Genomic DNA, 8,118 nt, shown 5'->3' with positions numbered 1-8,118 from the left:
ACATTGTACAATCTTCTGGATAATCAGATCTTCCCCAAACTGAAAACTGTTATTCAGGTTGCCCTAACAATCCCAGTTTGCAGCTGTAGCTGTGAGAGGTGTTTTAGTGTCTTGTGTCAGCTCCATACCTGGCTGAGAAGGACCATGGGTCAAAGCAGACTCCAGCACCTGGCTGTGATGTCAGTTGAGAAAGAGATGCTTGAGAGACTTGACCACCAAAATGTGATAGACAGATTTGCCAACTTCAAGGTGAGGCGACATAGGTTAAAATAAAAGAAAAAATCTGCAGAGCCATAGGAGTATCTGCAGTAAAGATCTTTTCATACATTGTATACATTGTACCAAAGGCCAAGTGTCTCCATTTTCTAATAATATTTTGTATATTTCAAGGACTCTTCTATTTTTGGAGTGTATTTTTTATGTATCTGTATTGTATTATACATACACTTTAGAAGTGAATCTCTGTCCAAAAAATGCACACAGTTTACTTTTTACTCACTATGAGCATCATTCATCATTTTCCCCCAGTAATTAAGGTTAGGATATGTATTTTTTTTTTTTTAAATTCCAATCCATTCTTCTTTGGCAGCAATTTAACAACCTTGATCAGATTTGATGGTTTTGTTACAGACTTTTCAAAAAAGTGTTTTGCTATTCTTTCAAAAATGTGGGGATTAAATTGTGTTAAAATGTACAAAACAGTGATGTCATGTTTTGTGACGAGGACCCAGGCACAGAGAGACTTGATGAATTTAAGAAACTTATGATTTAATAAAGAAATTTGCAGACTTGCACAGAGATGGTAAAATTATAATGACTGATAATGGAGATGAAGACAACAGACGATGAGGACAGGGAGGAACAGGGGTTTAAATGCACCAAGGAGGCAGTCAGAGAGAACTCGGGACAACTGGAGGCATTTAGGGATGCAGGGACTGACAGAGACGGGGAGGAAGTCTCATTGTGATGAGTAAAGTTTACCTTGCCTGGATGGGCAGCTCTCTGGGTGCTCAGCACCCCCAAAGCTCTGATCCTAGAATCGCCCCTGGCAGGCATCAAAGCAAAGGATGCAAACAGACTGAACAAACTCATCAGGAAGGCTGAGTCTGTTGTTGGCATGAAGCTCGCCACCCTGATTGCAGCAAGACTGCTGGCAATCATGGACAATGACTCCCATCCCCTCCATAACATACCGGGCAATCCGAAGAGCAGTTTCAGCAAAGGGTTCCTTCAGCTTCGCTGTCTGAGGGAACGTTCAGACTCTTTAATTCATCCAGTTGGGTCAGGTCCACATATGCGAAACAGAATGAATCACACCACACTGCACCCTGTTACCTGTGTATGCCATGACATATATTTGCACACATATTTGTGTCTTTTTATATTTAGATGTATATTTATATTTATACCTATATCACTATTTTTATATTAATATTTATTCATCAATATCTCTGTTTCTAGACTTCATTTTATAGGTGTGCTTGATGTTTGTTGTATATTTGTTACTATTGCCTATTGCCTATTATGTATAAACAAAAACAATGTTTGTTTATAAATAATCGGTATATATATCATGTTGATAACATGATATTTGTAAATTAAAAAATATTACATTTTTTAATCATATAAATTTCACGCACCTGTCATAGACGTCCACATGACATCCCCCCCAAAAATGACCCAGTCCAGAGTTCAAATGTTGAACGTCATATTGACCTCCAAGTTGGGTTGGACGTCCAAATTGTGGAAATCGTTGGGATGTCCAGAATTGATCACAGACCGATGGATCCAATGTAGATATGATCTGCAAGTCTATTTGATGTCCAGTGTTTTGTGGGTTTCCTTTTTAGGTTTATTTCAGTTCATCTTACATCTGCTTCAAAAGTCCAACAGTTTTCCTTGTTAGATTTGGACAGCCATGTAACCATGTAACATCTGCCAGTTTGTCACATTAATCCCCCAGCCTATCGAAATCATGCAACCTTTAAATAAATCACTCTTCGTCCTAGTCCCTTTCACTGAGCACACACCTGCCAACTTGTCCGTAATCTCAAACTCTATCCTATGTACAAAGATGATTAACTTCACTGATTCAGAGACATCGTGGCTCTTCTCTGGAAAGTGTTGTTTCACAGCTGAAGCTCTAGATTTCCCACAGTGTCCTCGATCTGTTTTGTTATGCTTCACACACTCTGAAATGCTTTTTTTTTTCACAGGGCATATAAGCACTTACAGAGTCCACCAAACACTCTTTAATAAATTCCTTCTCAGAGAATGGCTTACTGTTCTTTGCCATTTTATGGGAAATCACAAAGTTCAATCATTATTATTGAACTTTGATTTTGCCATTATTTATCATTTCTAGTCTTTTGGTTTCTTAGAGTTCTGTCTTCTGCTTTCTGCTTTCTGTCTCTGTGATCCATAGTTGCTCTCTCTCCCCTGTCAGCTGTATTCCCTTATCAAGTCTATGTCTCTGTGTTTCCTGTTTTACTTTGAAAGTCCGTGTCTCACGATAATGTATCTGATTTTGCTTCCCTTGTCTCGTTAGCCCTGATTTGTCCCAGCTGTGTTTCCCTCCTGTCTCCTATTCCCTGATTGCTCCCTCTGTGTATTTAAGCCCTGTGTTTTCTTTGGTCTGTGTTGTGATCTCCCTTATCCTATGCTGTGTGTTCTGTCTTCCTTGCCACCAACTGTCTGCACATTGGATCCACCATTACTGCCTGCACACAGCTCATGACAAAAGCATGTCTATTTCATGCTTTGAAGAGGAAAAGTGTGAAATGGACGCAGTGGAACGTCGTTAAAGTCTTCTGGTGCTGTATGGTTTCTGATGGGGGAAAAGAAATGTAAGTAGGAAGACTGATTAGACATCCACATGCAGAGAGCTTACATTTATTACGTTTCCCTGGGCATGCAAAGGATTGTATATGCAGTGATAACAAATGCAGCTTTCATAGCTTTTTAGGGGGGATTTTTCAGCTTTAAAAGCCAAAAGCCCGTACACAAGATAAACAGGAAAGAGCAGAGTAATGACAAACATGAGAGGAAGTGAAGAAATCCTGAACAAACATGTCAGTGGCAGAAAACACTGATTTACTGTTTCATGACAAGACTTGCGTTGTTTCTAATTAACCAAAACACAAGTGTTGCAAAAGAATACTCCTACTCGCCAATTTTCACCCCCCAAATGCGCACATACACACAGTACACACACTCTGCTTTGTCGTCTACAAATGAGCTAATTCATGATGAGTTTTATCAGGGCCCCAGAGAGCCAATAAATTCAGGAGTGTGTTGTCTTTACACCATGCGTATGTCAGACGCACACATGCAGACAGAATATTATGTCCCTTCCTGCTGTTTCAGTCTGGGAATCCATCATCCTGACCTTTTATGCATTGTGGAACTGCGCGCAAGCGTGCGCGCGCACACACACCACTCTTAATACAAACTAAAACTAAGCCTAATCCCAGTTTCAGCTGGGTTTACAGTGTGGTTAGTACATGCTGCATTACCACAAAGTATTTTTTTCCCCTCTGATCCTCCGTGCCTTCAGGTCTTTAACTCATCTGTCTGAATGGGTCCGCACTGAATACCACCTACTCGTAAAATCAGCTGCGGAAGCCTGCCTCTAAATTATAGTGTAAAGCATGTGGAGAGATGCAGTTTGGAAAAGGGAACACCATCTTTCAAACCTGTCTCGAAGAGGCTTTTTTAGAGCGTCAGTTTTCCAGCTGACAAAGCTTCTTTGATAACCTAATCATAGAAATGCTGGGTTTAAGGAGGTTTCCACACAGAGTAAGTCCTGGAAACTTTATGTTGTAGATATCCTCATGTCTCAGCTTGGCTGTTCACATACAAATACAGGACTTACTCTTGGATAAGCGATGAAGTAATTTTTATTTTTTATTATTCCACTTTTTAGAGGAGACCTGAGATACGGTAGAAGGTTTTCAGCTGGACAGGAAATACCTTTGACTAGACCCATTAAAAACCATGACATCTGCCATTCTTGAATTCATGAGTATAGTAGTTAGTTTAACATTAAACTGAGGACAAATTAAAATTTATCTATAAACAGCTACTTATTTTGAGATGATGGAGACACACTGAATCATTTGACAGCTTTCATTTTTAAATTTATTTTTTACATGTTCAGCTTTTTACCACACCACAATGAGGACAATACAGAAGACACATTTATTCTCAGCTTCTAATTAGCATAATTCACACAACCTGTTATCTGGATGTTTTAAATCTTCCAAGGGCAAGAGGACAGCTGACTGATAACAGCTGTGCAACTGAAGAGGTTTCACTTCTTGACAAGTTTGAAGGTATTTTGTATGAAAACATAATAGTTACAATAACATCCCCATTACTGCAAACTAGTGTTTCTTTAGTTTTCTCTTAATTACAGTGCATGATGAACCGTAAATGTACAGTTCAGTTTCCTCAAGAACAACAACAACCTCAAGTGCCACAGCCTATGGAGAATTGTGTGGTTCACTCCTTATTATTTCATTACTTCTACTGTTCCTACATGTTCATGTTTTGTTTTGGGTTTCTTTTTTTTGGGGGGGGGGGGTGTTTAAAAAACAAAAAAAAACAAACAAAAAAACAACAACAAAACAATGCTTTTCAAGTACTTGGGGACTGGATGACCTATAAAACCAGACCAAGTGGGTATCTGCAGCCTTTGGTACTGTGGCTTCAGTTTTCAACTTATTCTGACTCACAAGTTGTTGCAAACTGACTCTTGGCCAAGACCTTTGGCTTCACATTGTAACGGCTACAGTACACCTTTAATTTAACTTTTAAAAGTATAGGTCCAACTTTGGGAAATTTAACTGAAACTGCACCAGATTTGAGTCAAACTACACTTTGGGTTGGAGCTTGTTTGATTACCATCCACCACCCTATATGCATCCTAAAGCAGATTCTCAAGGCTAAAGCAGTATCCCTGTGTGTCAGATAATGATGTTAAGGGCCTTGCATTACAATCCCAGTGAACACTTCAACATAAATGGTTCAGAAACTTAATCTAGCTTCTTAAAAATTATTTTATATTATTATGTTGTCAGTTAGAACAAATGGTATAAATGGTCCCTAGGCAGTATCATTAGAAGGGATGGCATACAATCTCACTGTTATGCAGATGATACCCAGCTTTTTCTTTTTTCTCTCTCTCTTTTGAAGCCAGAAGACACACACCAAAAAGCAGGAATGTCTTAAAGACCTGAATGACCTCTAACTTCCTGCTTCTAAATTCAGATAAAACTTAGATTATTGTAGTCAGCTCTAAGAAATATGGTACTATATCTAACCAGATACTCTGGATAGCATTACCTTGGCCTCCCATGACACTGAGGAATCCTGGAGTATTTTTTTTGGTTAGGGATATTGTCCTTCAATGCACATATTAAACAAAAGGAGATCAAACGGACCCAAAGTCCAGGAAGGCCACCAGCCGGCACAACCAGAGCACACCTCTAGCAGCACAAGGTAACCCAAGAGGTCAAATTGAAATGAGTCATCCAATTTTGTCTGTGCTTTGTCTTTTTGTACAAGGAATATGGCATAATACTAGCAAAATGTGTCTTACTCGAGAGTTGTGGGCACATATATTTTCTTCTTGAGGAGATGTATGCTAATTTCATCCAAGCATGAAAAAGATTGAATGTCTCCCCAGAGAGAAGGAACTGTGAGGCTCGGAGTTCAGCTTTCAAAGGATGACGGCCAAAATGAGTACCAACCTGTTGCTGTGCTGACCACACACCACAACAAACACAACACTTTACAAAGCAGACTGTGGTAACCATGGTTCTTTCTATCATCTGACTCAAAACTTTTCCCAGCTCCATGAAACCCTGACCTACCCTACACCTTCTTGGCCCTAGAGCTGGAAGCAAGTGTTACACAGGTATGGCACACAATGAAGACATTTAAAACTCATGTAGTAGGTTGCAGATGGGGATCAGATAACATAAACAGTGTCGCACACTAATCACTGAAGGTCGCTCTCATTTACAGTTCTTCCCCTCCAGTTTCCATGCAAACACAAACAGATGGAGAAGTTAAAAATACAAAGTGCCAAATGTGATTAAGATGACCGATTCTCTTTTAATCACGTCCCATTTTGCTCCCCATTAAGTCGTCAGTTCTTATCGCTGCCCAGTTACAACATAAATTGTTTGTTTTGTTTTGGTTTGTGTGTTTTGTTTTTGTTTTTGTTTTTACTATACAGATCTAAAAAAGTTTTCCTAAAAACAAAACCAAGAGTTCCCCTGTGAGCTGATCCTAGCTATTTTCTTCCTACATGTTCATAACACTGACTGCATAGCTATCCAGTGACACATCCCCATTTTATGATCTAACTTAAACATAGGTTTTGAGGCATGTCATACAAATCATATTTCACTCTCTCTTGCACAACCGTGATGTTTCAACATGAAAACTCGAAGCATCCATAGCTGCTGGCTGATAGTACCCCATTGTCAGCCAGGCCAGGCGCTGCAAGCTTGAGCTCATGCTCTCCAGGCTGCTGCATGTTGGGGTTTTTTTTGTTTTGGTTTTTTTTTTGGGGGGGGTTTCCCTGCGTGCTGAGATTCCATGCACCCTGACCTCACCAGAGAAACTGGCAGGGCACAGAGTTAAGTCTGAACATAAACTGTACGAGTCAGGTTCTGTCAGTGAGAACAGTGATGGCAATTAGCTGCTTTGCTTTTCCAAACACCCTACATGTTGGAAATCTGACTGATGTGTCACAACAGCTTAGGAGAGAAGAGCCAGACAGCCAGGCTGCCGTTAGAGCTGTTTATTATTCCACCATCATAGGAGGAGTGCTCTGATAGCTCTGAGCTGAACTCAAGAAGCGCATGGAAGAAAAGCAAAGGAAGAAATCCAAAGTAACTGTGGGGAGGAAAGAACCAAAGCCGCCGCACAGAGATTAAAGCCCAAACAGTAAAGCAATATCCACATGATCTCTAAACACACTCAGACACTGATTTTCCACTCGATATTCCCAGATCTTCATTATGTGTGCCGTGAAGAGTGTAGCCAGCAGCTGACATGAATTTGCCTATGAGTTTAAGATACCAGTTTTTCTTTGGAGACACAGCAGGATCAGTACAGTCTGTACAGATAGGACACCATTAGTAAAACACCTTCCATGGACTATGATAAAACAACAACAAAAACATATAAAACTCAACATGTGGTCCTGAAGAGGAAAAACACCGGTTCAAAGGTACTGACTAAGCCTGTGCCACCTACCAGGCTGTATGGTAATTACATTGTGTGCTGTATGTTACGGTTCTCATTCATTATTGACATCAGAGATTAAATTAAATTAAATTCATAGAAATTACGTCATCAAAGCAGACATCAGGCTGAGTGACAGTTCAGTGTTTTACCAGTTTACCTACAATATAATGTAGCTATAACAGCAATTTGCAGTTTCTGTGGCACCCACTGACTTTACCAACAAACACTTGAATGTGATAATCATTTTTACTGTGTTTCCAGTGTTTTTAAAGAGTAATGGAGGGAGGAGTAAGAGATCAGTGATCAGAAAGGTGTGTTTTGTGATCTTACTGGTTCACGGTGTGCAGTTAACTCAGAAACTGTTAAAAACATGCAATGAAATCCACACAGGACATGGAGATAGATTTAAAAAATTGGCCATATTATATTTACATTACCACAGTGAGATTATTTTTTGTCTCATGAACAACATTAGCTAATTGTTATTTACTAAATTATCTTGAAATGACTCTTCAGTACAGAAATGAAGCCCAACTATCATGTTTTACAGTCCCGTGGTCTCAGCCTCAGATACTCAACTAATCAAAGTGATGTCATGACAAAAATGAATGACCAACAAAACATTTTTTTCTCCTTCATTTCTGTCACACAAAGCTGTATGAAACGTTTCTCGCGGTTAGTATCATGGTTGCTAGGCAACCTGAACAGCGCGACGAAGGCTAGACCGTCCCATTTCACAAGCCTCTCACTTCCGCACTTCTCGTACGTATAATACGCACCGTACGTAGTACGCGTACTGCGCGTACTTCAAGCGTGCAGACCCTGAATTGGGGCACAGCCATAGAGAGGTGAGGC

This window comes from Neolamprologus brichardi, chromosome 14 (genome assembly GCF_056152115.1).
Source record: "Neolamprologus brichardi isolate AB-2024 chromosome 14, ASM5615211v1, whole genome shotgun sequence".
In the NCBI taxonomy this organism is placed as follows: domain Eukaryota; kingdom Metazoa; phylum Chordata; class Actinopteri; order Cichliformes; family Cichlidae; genus Neolamprologus; species Neolamprologus brichardi.
This window is presented reverse-complemented; position numbering follows the sequence as displayed.